Raw genomic sequence first — 17,970 nt, 5'->3', positions numbered from 1 at the left:
CCACCCGGGCTCCTCGTGCCCCTGAGTTCCCCAAAGCCCCTCTTGGGACCTCTGGATGCTGCCCAGGTCAGGGGCTGAAGGGTGTCAAGAGAGCCCTCCTGCTTCATAACTGGATTTCTGGACCCATAGCACAGGGCGGGGGCTGGTCCCGAGGACCGACCCTCTGCTGTGGTGCCTTCACGGTCTCTGCCCTGGGGACAGGTTCAGACCCTGGCTCCTGCCACGGATGGGAAGTCCTGGAGGGCCTTGTGTCCCCACACCACCTGCACACCCTCAGCTGAGCCAGTTTCTGCCTGGAGATGGCTTCTCTGGGAGCGGGGAGCTTTGGGGTTCAGGACGGAGCCAAGGCTGTGGTGGGAGGTTGCTGGGACCTGGAGGGGTCTTGGAGCTGGGCTTCCGTTGCGGGGGCGGGGCTGGGGGCCGGGACCCCTTATGGGATCTCAGGGCACCATTCCTGGGCCCTGGGTGGGCCTTGCAGGGCTCACGGGCAGGACCGGGGGCTGTGGCCCCAGCACGGTCCCAACGTCTGCCCCACCCTTCATGGTGAGTGCACACTTTCTTCCCTGGGACGCACTCACAGCTGCTCCCTGAGGAGCTTGGGTACCTCACGGTGGGCCGGCTCCACCAGGCAAGGCCACCACTGATGCACCAGGAGCAGGCTCGGGGGCGGGGTTCCCCCAGGTGAGGGGCCGGCCAAGGCTCAGGATGGAGCCTCTCGCCTGGTCCCAGGGCCCTGCCTGCTTGTCTTGACTCCTCGCTGTGCCCAGGGCTCTGCTCCTGGGGATGGGTCCAGACCTCACCCCTAGGGTCGCCCCAGGTCCTCCCAGCCCCTCCCCCAGGCCCCCAGGGCACTAGCCTTTGTGACACTAGCCTGTGTCACAACTCTGGCTTGTGGTCGCTCTTACAGACACACCCTTAGCTGGGATGAGTGGGCCTCCTGGACCTTGGTTTGGGGAGGGAAATGGGCTGTGGCCCACGTTAACCTAAATAGCACATTGCTCTTAAAATTCCAGAGTTATATTTGAAGCCAGGCCAAGTCCTCCCAGCCTGTGGTGGCTCTGGGCTCTGGGCTCATCTGAGAACAGCCGGGTGGAGCCTGCGGTGTCCTGAAGGGTGAGCAGGAGGCCAGGGACCCCGCCCACCGAGGCCCCTGCACGCGGAGCCCTCAGGGGCACGTCCAGTCCCCCCAGATCTGGGAGCCCTCAGGTGGCCTCACTGAGGGACTAGGAATGCTCTGCTGCCACAGGGCTGTGTGCAGAGGGTGCGCGTCTGCCTGGCAGGGTGAGCTGGGCAGAAGGAGTGTGGGAACGAGGCCTCAGCGGGCAGTCAGTGTTGTGCCCTCCAGCTGGTGAGTGTGTCACACGGTGGCCCGGGGTGGCGCCGAGATAACCAGAGTGCGTGGCCTCAGCCCGTCCCTGTTGGCCTGGCCCTGCAGTGGGGTGGGGGCTGTGCAGCCTGGGGGTGTGGCTCAGACGCTGACTCGGGAGCCCGGGGAAGCAGCTGGCAGGGAGGTCTGGACAGCTCTCCCATGGTGTCCCTGTGGCTGCCCTGTGGAGAGGAGCCCGAGGGGCAGCCAAGAGGAGGTGACGGGGCAGGGCCGTGGGTGGGGTGCCTCGGGAAGCATCCCAAGGTCCAGGATGGAGGTGTGGGGGAGGGAGTGGAGAGTGACAGCCCAAGGTCCAGGATGGAGGTGTGGGAGAGGGAGTGGAGAGTGACAGCCCAAGGTCCAGGATGGAGGTGTGGGGACAGGGAGTGGAGAGTGACAGCCCAAGGTCCAGGATGGAGGTGTGGGGACAGGGAGTGGAGAGTGACAGCCCAAGGTCCAGGATGGAGGTGTGGGAGAGGGAGTGGAGAGTGACAGCCCAAGGTCCTGGATGGAGGTGTGGGAGAGGGAGTGGAGAGTGACAGCCCAAGGTCCAGGATGGAGGTGTGGGACAGGGAGTGGAGAGTGACAGCCCAAGGTCCAGGATGGAGGTGTGGGAGAGGGAGTGGAGAGTGACAGCCCAAGGTCCAGGATGGAGGTGTGGGAGAGGGAGTGGAGAGTGACAGCCCAAGGTCCAGGATGGAGGTGTGGGAGAGGGAGTGGAGAGTGACAGCCCAAGGTCCAGGATGGAGGTGTGGGGACAGGGAGTGGAGAGTGACAGCCCAAGGTCCAGGATGGAGGTGTGGGAGAGGGAGTGGAGAGTGACAGCCCAAGGTCCAGGATGGAGGTGTGGGGACAGGGAGTGGAGAGTGACAGCCCAAGGTCCAGGATGGAGGTGTGGGGACAGGGAGTGGAGAGTGACAGCCCAAGGTCCAGGATGGAGGTGTGGGGACAGGGAGTGGAGAGTGACAGCCCAAGGTCCAGGATGGAGGTGTGGGAGAGGGAGTGGAGAGTGACAGCCCAAGGTCCAGGATGGAGGTGTGGGAGAGGGAGTGGAGAGTGACAGCCCAAGGTCCAGGATGGAGGTGTGGGGACAGGGAGTGGAGAGTGACAGCCCAAGGTCCAGGATGGAGGTGTGGGGACAGGGAGTGGAGAGTGACAGCCCAAGGTCCAGGATGGAGGTGTGGGGACAGGGAGTGGAGAGTGACAGCCCAAGGTCCAGGATGGAGGTGTGGGGACAGGGAGTGGAGAGTGACAGCCCAAGGTCCAGGATGGAGGTGTGGGGACAGGGAGTGGAGAGTGACAGCCCAAGGTCCAGGATGGAGGTGTGGGGACAGGGAGTGGAGAGTGACAGCCCAAGGTCCAGGATGGAGGTGTGGGAGAGGGAGTGGAGAGTGACAGCCCAAGGTCCAGGATGGAGGTGTGGGGAGAGGGAGTGGAGAGTGACAGCCCAAGGTCCAGGATGGAGGTGTGGGGACAGGGAGTGGAGAGTGACAGCCCAAGGTCCAGGATGGAGGTGTGGGGACAGGGAGTGGAGAGTGACAGCCCAAGGTCCTGGATGGAGGTGTGGGAGAGGGAGTGGAGAGTGACAGCTCACATCACATCACGCCCACGGGCCCTGCATGGGGACCCTCAGCTCCTGAGGGTCAGGGGGCCCAAGGTGACCAGGCCCTTCATACCCCCAGGGCTGCCCTGCCTCTGGCCACTGCTGAGCACTTGGCCCATGGGGGAGCCCTCTGCTGGCCAGGGCCTCGTGGTCCCTAGGTTGGCACAGGGTCCCTCCTGGGTCCTCCTGATCCTGGGCCCCTGGGGTGAGGGGGGAAGGCCAGGGAGGGGTCCCAGCCTCCCCACAGCCCACACCACAGCCCGTCGCCCCTCCCCTGCGGGGTTGGGAAAAGCACCTGGAACAAGTCCCAGGTCGTTCCCAGGAAGGGGGGGTGCATCCCTCCCGAGGCCCCACTCCCTGATTCATGAGGCAGGAGCCCAGCGCGTCCAGCACACTTCACAGGCATCTGGATGGAATAACTGACTGCCAGCGGGGAAACTGGAGCCGGATCTCTGTGGGGCAGGGTCACCGCAGTTCATTCCAATGCAGTGTGTGCAGCGCGGGGCGGGGGGGGGGGGGCGTGGCTGCTGCCCCCCCCCCCCCCCCCGCCGTCCAGGGGCTCTGGCGGGGCAGCAGCTCCTGGTTCCGTGTGTGGTGGGGTGAGGGGCCCAGTGGCCCCGTGACCATGTGGGCCTGGGTTTGTTCAGTCGCCTCCTCGCTGGGCGACCGCGCTGAGTCTCTTACTCTCTCTGGGCCTCCCTTTCCTCTTCAAGTTCTTGTGAGAACCCAGCAGGGACTGGCCCTGGAGGTGAGGGCCAGTGGCTTACAGGACACTGGGGCAGAGGACACACAGCAGTCAGGTGGCCACAGGAAGGCTGGAGGGAGGAGCCATCCCTGGGGGGCCGGGTGGGGTGGGGACCTTGGACACGAGGCAGGGAGGCCTGTCCTGGGGGTGGGACACGTACCCACCCCCCGCCCCCAGCCCAGGAGCCAGGCCCTACCACATGTCCCAGCCCCTCAGACACAGCCGGGCCCTGAGCTGGAGCCACGGCCACCACTCAGGTTCTGTGTTTTCATGCAATTGGCCTCTTGGAAGGCAAAGCCCTGGGCTGTTTCCAGACGTGCCTCAGACACCCCAGCACCAATGCTGTTGCGGGCGGGTCACAGGGCAGGCGGCAAAGCACCTGACACAGGCTGTTCTGCTCCTGTGCGCGTGGGTTTGTGACCTGCGCCCCCGCCCCCGCGTAGCCGACCCTGGTGCTGGTCATCAAGCATCTGCCAATTCCGCACTCCGCGCGGAGAAGGGAGGCCCTGCTGCACCCGCGACGGTGGTTTTGCATCTTGTCCGCAGCCATCGCCGCTCTTCTGTGGGGCGGTTGGTTTCCTTTCTGATTTGCGGGGATTCTCTGTACTCGCCGAACGTCGGCCCCTGCGTTCACCCCGCGGATGCCAGCTGCTAGCCTTCTGCTCAATCGTTCGCCTTACCAGGGGCACCCTTCCCACCGCTGAGACGTCCTCGAGGTTGTCGTAGCAAACCTGCGGCTCACTCTTCCTTCAGGGCTTTGGATGTTGCCTCTGGCTGTCTCCCGAGAATATGCTCTTGGGTTTCGTTCCAGTGCTTTTATAATTATGCTTTTTGTCTTTAATCTATCCGAGTTTATTTTCGGGTATGCGTGAGACAGAGTGGAACTGCTTTTCCATGAAATCTTAGATGTCACAAGCCCTGCAGGGCAGCAATTATGGCCTAGGGGGCTTGGCGCCCAGATTGGAGAAGGGCTTCCTGGGCGGGACCCACGCCCTGCCCTCACGGCTGGGCCTGGCTGAGCCCCCTTTGCTCTTTTCCAGAAGGTTCTTTCGTGGATGAAGTGAGCACCTGTGCGTGCCTCTACAGCTGCTGAGCCTTTCCCCAGCCTGGGGCCCCCAGCTCTCCTGCTTCTTCTGGAAGAGGGGTAGGGCCAAGACGAGGGAAGAAAACCTGCAGCCTCCTGGTGGCTCGGCGAAGCGAGACCAGCAGTGCGCTCGGCGGGGCGCCTCGCACTGGTGACTTAGGGCAGACCTCAGGATGGCAGCCACAGGCTGCTGGTGGCCTCTGAGGAGAATCATATCCAGCGGGGCTTTGACAAAGCCCAGAGAGGCCCTGAAAGCTGGAAACGGATGTGGGGGCGGGGAGTAGAGGGCCTGGCTGAGGGTCAGCCCTGAGGACTGTGGAAGGATTCTCCCCCCGGCCACCGCTGCTCCGAGCATCGCCAGGTCGGCCTGGGTCCCCTGCAGGTCGGAGCACGGCCAGGAGGCCAAACAGCCTCACTGACCCTGCAGGGACCTCTCCCCCGAGCTGCTCCTTGCCTGTCAGAGGAGGGCTGCGCCGGCCACCCAGTGGCTCCTCCTGAGACCCCCGCCTCAAGGATGGGCCCCGAGGGGGCCGAGGGCCGGGGTTCCCTGACCAGACACTGGCCAGGCACGGTCAGCCTGAGCGCTGGCAGCAAGAGCAGAGGCCCCAAGAACCCGCCACAGGATGTGAGGAAATAGCAGGCCCTGCTCCAGACGGGCTTGTCGGATCCCAGAGAGGGCTGCTGGGCTTCCTCCTTTTCATCCGAGCTCGCCTCCTTTTCCAACTTTGTACGTTTTGTGAGACTTTGGAGGTGAGACGAGCTTCCCCTGCTGCTCTGTGGCCATTGATGTTGCTGAGCTGAGCTCGGTTGCAACACTTTCCTGTAAAATGGACTAAAGCAGAAGTTGCTGTGTTCCTCATAAAGAAATGCATAAATCAGCTAAAAATAGTTCTTCAGAGCGGATGTGATGATGCCGTGGCTGTCACAGGAAACACGTGAGTCAGGCTCCTCCCAGGAACAGGGGAGGGCGGCAGGGCGCACGGGCTCTGGGTGGCACCGGACACCTGGCCCAGGCAGAGCCCACCTGCAGGGACTGTGGGCTGTGCTTCTGTGTGCGCAGCTAGTTGCCGGGGGTTTGTTCAGAATTTACCAGCCAATGACCCACATGCCAGCACGTCACTGCTCACCCACCACAGGCTCCTCTCATCGTGTGGGCTTTCATGGTGCACACACACACGCACAGACCTCTGCCTGGTGCATGTATGTGTGGGCACACACATATACACGTGCACACATCTGCCTGGTGCACCTGTGTGTACAAGCACGTGCACACACACACACGTGCATGTTTAGCCAAGGGAGGCAGTGGTGGGGTCCTGCTCTTTCTGGACTTCTAGCCTCTCATCTTGCCAGGACCCAGCAGGCACCCACTGGCTACTGGCCACAGAGGCAGAGAGGTGGAGCCAGATGGCTGGGACTCCAGGGGGCTGCAGGGGGCTGCAGGGGGGCTCGGGTTTTCCCGTGGCCTCTGATGCCTTCTCTGTCCCAAGCACGGTGTGGGGTGAATGCCACCATCTGAGAGCCCCCAGGGTGAGGAGGTGCAGCCGTGCTCTCTTGTGGGGGGCACTGCTCCCAAGGTCCTCCTGCTCCATGGCCACCACCCGACCCTGTGCTGCCCCAAAGTTGGGGCAGCGCTCCTGAGCAGATCAGCTACCCCTCACTTGGTTTCTGATATCCGTCCCCAGCACCCAGGCTTGTTGACTGTCTCCCCAGCTAGGCTGCGGATGCTGGCTCTCACCCTCAAGAGTTTCTGAATCCAAACATCTCCAACGGCCTGTGCTCAGGGAGGGCATCTGTGCTTGGCCGCTGGATACAGGGCAGCAATTTCTCGTAAAGACTCCAAGCCCAGGCAGATAGAGCCATTGCTGGGGCTGCTGTCTCCTCCAGTCTCTCTTGCTGGGTAGTGCCGGGCAGGGCAGGTGCTGGCACCTGTTCGTGGCCGGCCCTCCTCTGGTGCCCAGTCCCAGCCAAGGGCCGCCCCTGCCCTCACTGACCCGGCAGTGGAATGTGTGTGTGAGTTTAACAGAACACCTTGTCTTTTCAAGCCTGTGATTAAACAGTGCGTGGAGATGGAGCTTCACAGGACGGAAGCATTTAAGCATCATCCACTGATGTCTAGAAGCCTCTCAGCTCAGACTCTGGTCTGGCCCTGAACTTTACCCTATGGTAGATGTTGGGATGGCTAGCTTTCTTTTTTGCATGATAGCTGGTTTACAGTGCCCTGTCACTTTTCTACAGTACAGCAGAGAGACCCAGCCACACACACACATATTCTTTGTCGCACATTATCCTCCATCAGGCTCCATCATAAGTGACTAGACATAGTTCTCAGTGCCGCACAGCAGGGTCTCATTGCTCATCCGTTCCCAAGGCAACAATCTGCACCTATTAACCCCAAGTTCCCATCCATCCCACTCCCTCCCCCTCCCCCCGGCAACCACAAGTCTGTTCTCCAAGTCCATGAGTTTCTCTTCTGTGGAAAGGTTCTTTTGTGTCTTACATTAGATTCCAGATATAAGTGATATCATACGGTGTTTGTCTTTCTTTTTCTGACTTACTTCACTTCGTGTGAGAGTCTCTAGTTCCATCCCTGTTGCTGTCAATGGTGTTATTGTGCTCTTTGTTATGGCTGAGTAGTATTCCATTGTGTGTATATACCATCTTTTTTTTTTTTTTTTTTTTTGTCTTTTGCCTTTTTTTTTTTTTAGGGCTGCACCCAGTGCATATGGAAGTTCCCAGGCTAAGGGTCTAATCAGAGTTGTAGCTGCCGCCCTACCCCAGAGCCACAGCAATGCCAGATCCAAGCACATCTGTGACCCACAGCTCATGGCAAGGCCAGATCCTTAACCCACTGAGCAAGACCAGGGATTGGACCCGCGACCTCATGGTTCCTAGTCAGACTCGTTTCCACTGCGCCACGATGGGAACTCCTATGTAACATCTTCTTAATCCATTCATCTGTCTAAGGACATTCAGGTTATTTCCATGTCTTGGCTGCTGTGACTAGTGCTGCAATGAACATAGCAGGCCATCTGTCTTTTTCAAGGAAAGTTTTGTCTGGATATATGCCAAGGGCGGGATGGCTGGGTCAAAAGATCATTCTACATTTAGTTTTGTTGGGGTACCTCCATACTGTCCTCCACAGTGGCTGCACCAGCCTACATTCCCACCAGCAGTGCAGGAGGGATCCCTTTCCTCCACACCCCCCTGCATCTGTCATTTGTGGACTCATTAATGATGGCCATTCTGACTGGTGCGAGGGGTAGTTTTGAGTTGCATTTCTCTCGTGATCAGTGGTGCTGAGCATTTTTTCATGTGTCTGTTGGCCATCTGTGTATCTTCTCTGGAGAAATGTCTAGTCAGGTCTTTTGGCCATTTTTCGATTGTGTTGTTGGCTTTTTTGCTGTGGAGCTGTACAAGTTGTTTGTATATTCTAGAGATTAAGCCCTTGTCAGTTACATCGTTTGAAACTATTTTCTCCCATTCTGTAAGTTATCTTTTCATTTTTTTTTAATGGTTTCCTTTGCTGTGCAAAAGCTTGTCAGTTTGATTATGTCCCATTGGTTTATTTTTGCTTTTATTTCTGTTGCCTTGGGAGACTGACGTGAGAAAACATTTGTAAGGTTGATGTCAGAGAATGTTTTGCCCGTGTTCTCTTCCAGGAGTTTGATGGTGTCTTGCCTTATGTTGAAGTCTTTAAGTCATTTTGAGTTTACTTTTGTGCATGGTGTGAGGGTGCATTCCGGTTTCATTGATTTGCAGGCAGCTGTTTAGTTTTCCCAGCACCACTTGCTGAAAAGACTGTCTTTTTATCATTTTATATTCTTGCCTCATTTGTCGAAGATTAACTGGCTTTCTTTTAAAAGTGTTTAAATGACAGTGCACAGCATCTGAACACAGTTATCCACCGTGAACGCTTGCCCAGGCTCCCAGCTCCCCCAGAGTCCAGCACACTGGTCAGGGCCTGGTTTCTCGACCCTGAGTCTGGATCCTGCATGGCGGGGTCCTCGCAGCTCAGGACCCTGCTCCTGGTACTTCCTGAAGAGGAGTTTTCAGCAACACGAACTTTGATGGGTTAGGTCAGACTCCAGGCTGGGCAGTCACAGGGGCGAGAGCTGGGGGTGGTCCTGGCCTTCACTCGGGCTTCGGAGACCACCTTAGCAAGGGCACTGAGTGTCCACCCAGCCCCTCTGCACCCCTTCTTCCCTGTTACCACTTTATCCATGGCTTCTAGACTGTGGAATCCTTGACTGCCTGTGCCAGGCTGACCACTCACTGTGTGAGGGCTTACCTGAGAAGCTCAGGGACAGCTTGGTGGCTGCCCAAAGTCCTTAAAGGTTCGGAAGCTTCACCATGTAGATCTACGAAGCACCGGCTATTTCTGTGCCAAATTGCTAATTCACCGAAGGAAGCAAATTCAGGACCTGGAGGGGGCTCTCCCCAAAGGCTGCCCCCATGGGACGGACATCTGCATGGCTGGCCACCACCCCCTCGTCCTGCGGGCTCACACTGCAGAGGTTCATGGAACAGCCTGGCTCTGAGAAGGAAGAGCCCGCCTTGAGCTCTGCGCTGAGCATTTGACAGCCCTGGACATCTTGTCTGATCCTCCGATTGTGCCCATTTTTCAGATGAACGGGCACAGAGAGGTTAGAGAACTTACCCGATGTCACACAGCAGCGAATGAGATGGCACAGAAGCCATCAGAACAGGACAGGTGCAGCCAGGGTACCTGGCCAGGGGCAATGAGATAGCAAGAGGGCAGCCCCGCTTACCCGCAGTGGCCAAGAGCATCGCATGCGTGCTGCAGGTGGGCTAGGCTGAGGTGACATGGACAAGACCCTGCTTGTGACCCCTCCCCTACTCTACTGCCCCCTCCCCAACTCGTGCCTCCAGAAGCTGGCTGCACCTCCACTGCCCAGCCAGTTTTCCTGCTGGAGGAGACCCTCTCCTGGCAGCCTGGGCAGAGCACCTCTGGGGCCCCATCGCTGGCATGTGGCAGCTGTCCTCTTTCTGACCCCACGGCCATGTAACCTGACCCTGTGCCGTCCCCCAGCCACACTCACCCCTTCCTCCCCTTCTGTCTGGTGCCGAGCCTGCAGAGGTGCCCCCAGGCACCCAGGTTCCTGTCTGGAGGGGCCACAGCCCTCAAAGCCACATTCCACAAGCCGAGGAGGCGCCCCTGCTGGGCCAGCAGGTGAGCACCCCTCGGGCTCCCCCTCCAGCCACGCCATCATTCAGAGCTCTCGTTCTCCCTCTAATTAGAGCTGGATTAGGGTTGGTGCAAGGGAACGCTGCTCACCAACAAAGAGGGCTTAGACTCAGGGTAGTGGTGGGCAGGTTGCAGCAGGGCGGCCGGCCCCTTCCTGGGGCAGCCCCTCAGCCATTGCCCTTCCCCGCCTCTCAGCCTCATGGACCCAGCGCAGCCCCAAGGATCAGGGCACCGATCCTGGCCTCCTCTGTAGGGCCCTCGATGCCTCCTGGGCTGAGGCCCATCAGACATCCCAGGGGACCCCTGAGGCTGGACAGCTCAGGGTGGCGGTGCCTGCTGCTTCTGGAGCAGGTGGCTGGACGCTCTGGAGGTGGGGTCTGCAGAGCACCCTGTGCAGCTGGTTCCAGGCTTTTAGCCAGAATGCAGCCTGCTCCTGTGGACCAAGCCACTGAACAGAACACAGAGGGTTCCAGCATCCCCACCCATCCTTCTGTGGGAGAGGCAGCCATCACCCCTGACTTGGGGTTCCTGCTGGCCTCGTCCCTCTGGGCTCCCCTGAGCAGGTGTGGGCTGCATCTGCGGGAGGCCTTCCCAAGGGTCAGCTGGGGCCACCAGGGTCACAGGAGGCTTCCTAGGTCCCAGAGTGGGCCTCTCCTGTTTGTGCAGGGGAAGGCGTGGCCTCTGGGACCCGACTCCCCTTCCTGCTGTCTCTGGAGAGTCTGCCAGTGCCACCTGGTTGGGGCTCACCCAAGCTGGGCTAGAACACAGGATATGCAGCCAGAGCTGTTGGGAAGCACCCCCGGCGGGTGCGGGTGGGGTCTGGATGGGATGGGCAGACCCTACCCCCACTCACTTGCCTTCAGGCTCTCTGACCCTCTCCTCGGGTGATCAGAACAGGCAGGTTCGGGCTCAGCCCTATCCTGAGAGCAGGGCAAGTCCAAGCTCTGGGAAGGGGGCCCTGAAGCTGGGGCCCTGCTCGCTGTCCTCTGGGCACATTCAGGGCAGTCTCAGGTGCCCTTCCAGAGTTTCTGGGGCCTCTCTCTTAGCAGGGCCTACCCAGAACTTCTCTTTCATGTTGCATATTTTAAAATGTCTCCATTACGGGCTGACCACAGGCTGAGACGCAGCACTCCTGCCCCCACATGGGTTTGTAGGGTCCCCATTGTGCATTAGGGTGTCAGAATCCCAGAAGAGGTGGCAGCCTGCCAGCCCCAAGACTTCCCCGTCCCGGAGTGCTTGATGGCTATCACTTCTCCAGCTATGCAGCCCGAGTTGGCTGTGCCGGCGCCCAGCCTGTCCGTCACCTCCTGGGGGCAGGGGTGAAGTGTCCCCAGGAGGCCAGCTGCGGGGGTGGGCAGAACCATGTGCTGGGCGTGCAGCGCGGGCAGAGGCGCGACGTGGCTGGCCTCTGAGGGCTGTGGTGGGTGGGGTGCAGCCCGAGCCTTCTCGAGCTGAGTCACGATCCGGCTGCAGGAAGCCTGGCCACATGACCTCCAAACTGAGGCAACTCTGGCTTTTTGCTGTGTGCAAGCATAGTTGCTGCTGCTCCTGGAAGCAAAGGGAGTGGAGTTTCACTGAGCCTCCCCTTCCGAGAACAGACGTCATCTCTGGGGCACTTCAGGGTCACATGAAGGGCAGGAACGTGGCCACCTGCAGGCACTGGCGCACCCCTGAGCAGGGGACAAGGCTCGGACCTGTCTGAGCATCTTAGGCTGAGGAAGAGATGAAGCTTACAGGTTCGGGAAGGTCCAGGAGCTGCTCACATACCCAGACACACACACCTGGTACACACACGGCTGGATGCACCCGACACACTCACCACACTTGTACTCACCCACAGAGAGCACACCCCTGCACACTCACAGACACCCACGCCAGCACTGCACATGCCCGCAGCACGGGGCCACCGGCTGAAGACTGAGGGCCCCAGATGGACCTGGACCCCACGACCTGGTCAAGAGGTGGCAGGAACATGCCCAATACAAGGTCCGGCCGGCTCGGCAGTGCAGGGCCGCGAGGTGTGTCCAGACCTGAGCCTCGACCTTTCATCCGGGAAACTGGCACCCGGGCCCACCAGGTTGTCTAAGGGGATCTGCCCCCCCAAGCGTCAGCACGGGGTGTGCGTGGAAGGATTGCCAGGGCACCGGCCTCTGCGTGGGACGCCCTCCCGCGCTGCAGCCTGAGCCCTCGCTCTGAGCCCACACTCCCCAGCCAGCGCGGAGCCCCGGAGCCCTTGGCAACCCCCACGGAGGAAGCCCAGCCCGCCGGTCCCCTGCAGCGCCACCTACCGGCCGCAGGGAGACTCCGCCGGCCACCAGACTCGGGAGCCCCGAGCTGCAGGACAGGCTCAACCAGGGGGTGGGGCACAGGCTGGGAGAGCCAGGGAACTGGCCCCCGATTTCTAGAGGGTCAGAAAGGGCAGAGGCAAAGCTTTGGTGCCAGGAGCCAGGCTCTCTTCCCAGAGTTACTCTTGGAAGTGGGTGAGTTCAGGAGGGCTGGATTTTGAGCCTTCCAACCCTGCCCCCGCCCCAGCTGCTCCCTCTGCAGGCCCCAGAGTTGAGGCTTCACCTTGATAAAGCAGGGTCCCATGGGATGGGACAGAAGATCCCATGGGCACGCCAGGAGCTCTGGTCCACAAGTTGACCCCTGGCAGGACACCCTAAGACAGTGAACAGGCTACAGAGGGCAGAAAAGAATATTTGGGGGAAACTGCCGTGAGTTGCGTGTGGCCTACACGTGTGTACCTCGAATTCCACTGGAGACAGTGCATTACTCTTGCACCGGGCTGAACCACCTCTCTGGCTCTGGGCTTTTGTGTTCCCACTGCCTGAACCCCCACAGCCACCTGATCAGCCTCAGGAGCCCCTACAGACCCAGGTGACACCCCCCTCCTCCACCTCCCCGTCCCGGCCTTGCCCCTTGGTCACTCAGGAAAACAGTGTCATTCTCTCCAAAATCCTACTCTCCCTGAAGTCCGCAGGGTGCAGGTGTGACAGCTCACCTAAGACATAGATTCCACTCCGCGGCCGGTCTCCAGTCTCCAGGACGCCTGCTACTGCTTGGCACTTGGTCAAGTCCATCTCAACTCATTATTCACACAAGTAGTTTCTCAACCCAGCCCCAGAGAGGGGGTTTTTCCCTCCTCTGGGGTGCCCCTTGGGGCCGAAAATCCCAGATCTTCCCCTGGTGCTGCCGTTTGCTTCTCTGACGGTTTCCCTGCTCTTTGGTTCTAATCAAGACTTGCTTGCCACTCAGGTTACTGGTTGGTGTTTCCCCCTCTCCTGCCAGCTAGTCCCCCAGAGAGAACCATCTCACCTCGCTGAAGGCTGGGACGCACTTCCGTTCACGTGCATCTCAGAGCTGCTGAAGCAGGCTGCTTTACAGGAGAGGAAGCGGCCGTGAGGCAGGAAGACCCTTTCAGTGCAGCTCCCTGTTCCTTTCCCCCCGGCCCTTCCCCTCTCTGTCTCGGTGTCTCTCTCTCACACACGGTGGAGCAGAAAACATGATGAGACCATGTGACGTTAGGGCCTGTTGACGTGGCCTTGCTCACACAGATAGATGACAGATAGGTGGTAGATAGACGGTTGATAGGCTATAGACGGTAGACGGTGCGTAGAGGGCAGAGTCGGAGAGAGGTCACTGCGGCTGAGGCAGGTCCGAACCAGCAGGGTGGGAACGAGGATGGAGGCGAGGTCCTTGCAGGTCCCGGCTCTCACCCCCAGTCCTGGGGGTTGGGGCTGGGCTCTGACCGCACGCCTTTTCCTGGGAGGGGATGCTGTAGGTGTCTCTGCTGTGGCTGACAGCTTCTGGGGCCGTCGGAACGAGAAACCCTCACCCCGGGGAGGGGGGGTGGCACACAGAACCCACTCACGGGGAAGCCTGTCCTTTCTGCCCGCCTGTTTTCGCCGCCTCTTTGTGGAACCGGCTCCCGGCTCGGCTCACCCTGCGAAGCAGTCCCCCATGCCTTCGGGATCAGCAGGAGAAACAAGAGCGAGGCTGTGGTAAAGCAGGTGTGGCCCGTGTTCTGCTCCTCGGGGCACTGGAGGGTAACGTGCACAGAGCTGAGCCCGCTGGCCTGGAGGGGATGTGTCCTCGGCCTTGTCCTCTTCTGCGTCTCCCGCGCTGTCTCTGGTGTGTGTCTCCTGCCCAGCGCGAGGCCCTGGCCTGTCCACTGTCCTTTGAGTGTTGCTTACAGGCCGTCCTGGGGGTTCTCACCTGGCTGCGGGTTGCTGGCAACGGGTGGGGGTGTCCGTGGTCTCTGAGCAGGCGCAAGTTTCCCTGGGCTCCTCCGTCAGGGTCCTCTGGCCTCCCTGGGACTGGGTGTCCCCCAGGGGGGCCTGGAACTGTTGAGGCCTGAGCGGACGTATGGACCCCGCCCCTCCCCTCTGTGTTCACGGGGGCTGGGGGCCCCAAGAGTGTAGAAGGTTGCCCTGCGGTTTTCATTCCTTTTTCCTGGGGAGCATCTGACGTCCCTGAAACTCTCTTTTCCCGATTTTCTCGGACTGATTTCCCTCCCCGCGCCCACTTTGTCCCTTCCAGGCTCCAACCATCTGTCCTCCCGTGATCTCAGCCGGACACCGCCCTCCTCACCCTGCCTGTTGCCCGTCACTGCCAAGGCCATACGAAGGGTAAAATGCCACCAGAAGCTGGTCCTGAACCAAAGTTGCTCCCGTGCTATGGGGAGAGTCTGACCCAGCAGTTCTGATCCTGGCAGCTCTGACCCTGCAGCTCTGATTCTGGCGGCTCTGACCCTGGCAACTCTGACCCTGGCAAGGTCTGACCTGGCTGCTGCTCAGGGCTGCCTGCTTGGCGCCACCGGACTCCTCCTGTGGGGACCCCTGAGTCAGGAGCCAGGGTCCTCCACAAATGGGATGTGTGATCTTGTCCATGCTGAGGGAAGAGAACGGGACTCTCCCTCGAACCTCGGGCCCCGGCCTTTTCCACCCAAAGCCCCAGCCTTTTTTGCTCTCCTAACGAGCCCTGTAGGGCAGAGTTTACCTGGAAAAAATTTCCACTCACTCCAGATGCCACCAAAACCCATGCTGGAAGGGTTAGGGGAGGATGTCCAGGGAGCACCCAGCCTGGGCAGTGGCCTGAGGGAGTGCTCGTGAGCCTGCCCGGGCGGGGGGTTACTCGAGGAGCCTGCTCCGCCGGCTGGCCCCCACCTCTGCACTCCGCTCACTGGCTCTGCAACCCCTGGACTCACAGGGGCTCAGTGGGCACGGAGGTTGGGGTTTTAGTTGTAAAGTTGCTCATTATTTAGAAATTAATCTATGTAACATTCAGTGATGCACCGTTATGGTGCACCGTTATGCACCTTATGGTGCACCGTTCTATGAATTTAACACAGTTAGAGACTCGTGTAAGAACGTCTTAGGTACAGAACAGCTGGATCCCCCCCCAAACTTTTTATAGTCACGCCCCCCCCACCCAACCCTTGGCAACCACTCCTGTGGTTTTGTTTTTATGGATGGAGCCAGGCAGTGCGTGACCTTGGGGCTGGCTGCTCACACTCCTGCCGTGATGAGAGGGGCTTGGCTGCTGCTGGTGGCGGCTCCTTCCTTTTCCTGCAGGGCTGTGCTCCCCGGCAGGTGTGCCACCCTCTGCTGACCCCCTTTCTCGGTTGAAGGGTACGTAGGTTGTTTCTGGGTTAGGGTGATTATTGAACAGAGTTGCCATGTGCATCTGCGTACAGGTGTTTGTGCGAATGTAAGTTTTATCTTTTTTGGGTGAATACTCACGAGCGGGCTACTGGGTGACACGGTAAATGTATGTGCAACTTCACAGGAAGGGCTCAGCTGCCTCCAGGGGGACCACGCCAATTTGCATTCTTTCTGGACGTGAGCAATTGCTCCTTCTGCTCTGTGCTTTTCTCAGCACTCAGCATTATCGTAGTTCAATCCCAGCCATTTCACGAAGTATGGTGGTATTGCATCACGGTTTTTTGGTCTTTTTAGGGCCACACCTGTAGCATATGGACGCTCCCAGGCTAGGGGTCCAATCGGAGTTACAGCTGCCGGCCTCCACCACAGCCACGGCAACGCCAGATCGGAGCCATGTCTGCGACCTACACCACAGCTCACGGCAACACCGGATCCTGAACCCACTGAGCGAGGCCAGGGATGGAACCCGCAACCTCACGGTTCCTGGTCGGATTTATTTCTGCTGTGCCGGGCTGGGAGCTCCACATCATGGTTTGAATTTGCATTCCCGTTGGCTGATGATGTGACACTCGTTTTCACGGGCTCGTTTGCCATCCACGTATCCTTCTGTGGTGAGGCATCTGTTCAGTCCTCTCCCAGCTTATAACTGGACTGTCTGCTTTTTTACTGTTGGCTCTTGAACGGTCAGAGTTCCTTCTGCGTTCTGGACACGATGCCTTTGTCAGCTATGTGGTTCGAAAATATTTTCTCTTGGTCTATGTCTTACGTTTTCACTCTCTGGCCATTGTCTTCTGCCAAGCATAAATTTTTAATTTCGATGAAGTCCAGTCTGTCACGGTGCTTTTCTTTACACACCCATACACGCGGAAGTCCTCAGGCTAGGGATGGAATCCGTGCCACAGCAGTGACAATGACAGATCCCTAACCACTAGACAAAGTCCTACCTTCGGGGTCAGGTCTCCCCGTGTCCCTGACCAGGCAGTCCTCCCCTGTTCTCACCCACCCTCCCTCTAGAAACTGGCTTCTGTACTGATTGGCCTGGTGCCCACCTGCCCTGGCCCTTGGATCTAAGCCCTTGAGGCAAGGGAGACCCCTGCCTCTCCTGCCCTCTTGCAAATAGGCTGTGGGAAGAGGTCAGAGGAGGCCCCTCACTGGGCGCGGCCACCTGTGCTGTGAAGCGGAGCCAGCCGGTGGGCGGGACAAGGCCAGGTTAGGCATCCATCCGAGTTTTAGGCAGCTTGTTTTCACCCGGTCGGTCGGAGTGAGGTTGGAGGGGCAGGTGTGAGGTGAGGGGCCCGTCCGGAGGTGACGTCACTGATGCACGTCCAGAAGACGAGGTCAGGAACGGCGAGAGGGGCAGAAAGGAGGGCGGGACTCAGGGGCCCAGGGGTGACCTCACAGGCGGGGGGCAGCCACTGACCCCCTGCCAGGGTCCCCAGCTAGGGCCGCACCACCGGGACAGGGAAGCAGAAGAGGACGCAGCAGTGCTGGGAGTCTGGAAGGCCCATCTGCGGGAGGAGGATGGAGCAGGAGAAGAGGGTGGGGGAGGGGAGTGAGACAGGCAGACAGACGGACAGAAAGGAAAGGGAGGGAGGGAGGACAGTGGCGACCAGGAGCCTCTGCTGCCGTCACAGACGGCCCTGTGGCTTTGCCTCTGCCACCAGCCCCTGCAGGAAACTGGCTGCGGCTCGGAGACACAGGGATGTCCCACCAGGCGCCAGCCATGGGGGCTCCCCGGGCTCGCAGCCTGCGCTGGAGGAGAGCAGACGAGGCCTTGCACCGCCCGGCGCTGGCTCCTGGACGGAGAGCCCTCCCGCATGCAGGCAGGCCTCGGGGCGAGCATCTCAGCGATGAGAGTTGGCGAGAGGAGGGGCGCTTCCGACCATCAACGCCCTCCTTGGGTCAGTGGTCATGCCGGTGGGGGCGCCCAGAAACCCAGCAGAAACCCCCCGAGGCCACGTCGGTGAAAAGTCATGTGTGCTGGTGACTATCTGAGTGACACAAGGCACACGTTTCCTGCCTTTAAAGTCAAGGCAGGTCCCAGCAAAGGAAGAGAAACACCGTGCCCTGTCAGGACAGTGAAAGGGGAGGACCAGAAGGACACAGAGGCAGAAGGAACACCGCCCACGTGCTGCTGGGGCCAGTGGCACCTGCCAGCCGCCCTGCCTGGGACTCTGCACTTCCTGTCTAAGTGGGTCTGGCGGTGCCTCCTGTTGCTCCTGCAGAGCTTGTTCAGCCGGGGCTCCTGCTGGTGTCCCCAGGGCTCCAGGTGGTGCCTGCCTTGGGGGTCATGCTGCCCC

The 17,970-nt window shown here is 59.9% G+C and overlaps 1 long non-coding RNA gene across 2 annotated transcripts; it reads left to right on the top strand.

Annotated features, from left to right (window-relative positions):
* Window positions 1-905: 905 nt before the first annotated feature.
* Window positions 906-16,496, top strand: LOC146397952 (uncharacterized). 2 transcript variants are annotated; one of them, XR_014820382.1, is made up of 3 exons: window positions 906-1,348; window positions 4,755-5,733; window positions 14,547-16,496. It is a non-coding gene; the product is annotated as an uncharacterized LOC146397952 (long non-coding RNA). The 2 variants fall into 2 exon arrangements; XR_014820383.1 differs by lacking the exons at window positions 906-1,348; window positions 4,755-5,733 and adding an exon at window positions 11,714-14,017.
* The last annotated feature ends 1,474 nt before the right edge of the window (window positions 16,497-17,970 follow it).

Source organism: Sus scrofa, chromosome 12 (genome assembly GCF_054392235.1).
Source record: "Sus scrofa isolate SSC_HxYL_T2T_F1_AM1 chromosome 12, Sscrofa_HxYL_maternal_Yorkshire_Landrace_v2.0, whole genome shotgun sequence".
NCBI classification, from domain to species: domain Eukaryota; kingdom Metazoa; phylum Chordata; class Mammalia; order Artiodactyla; family Suidae; genus Sus; species Sus scrofa.
The sequence above is the reverse complement of the archived record's forward strand: the minus strand, read 5'-3'. Positions and strand labels throughout refer to the sequence as shown.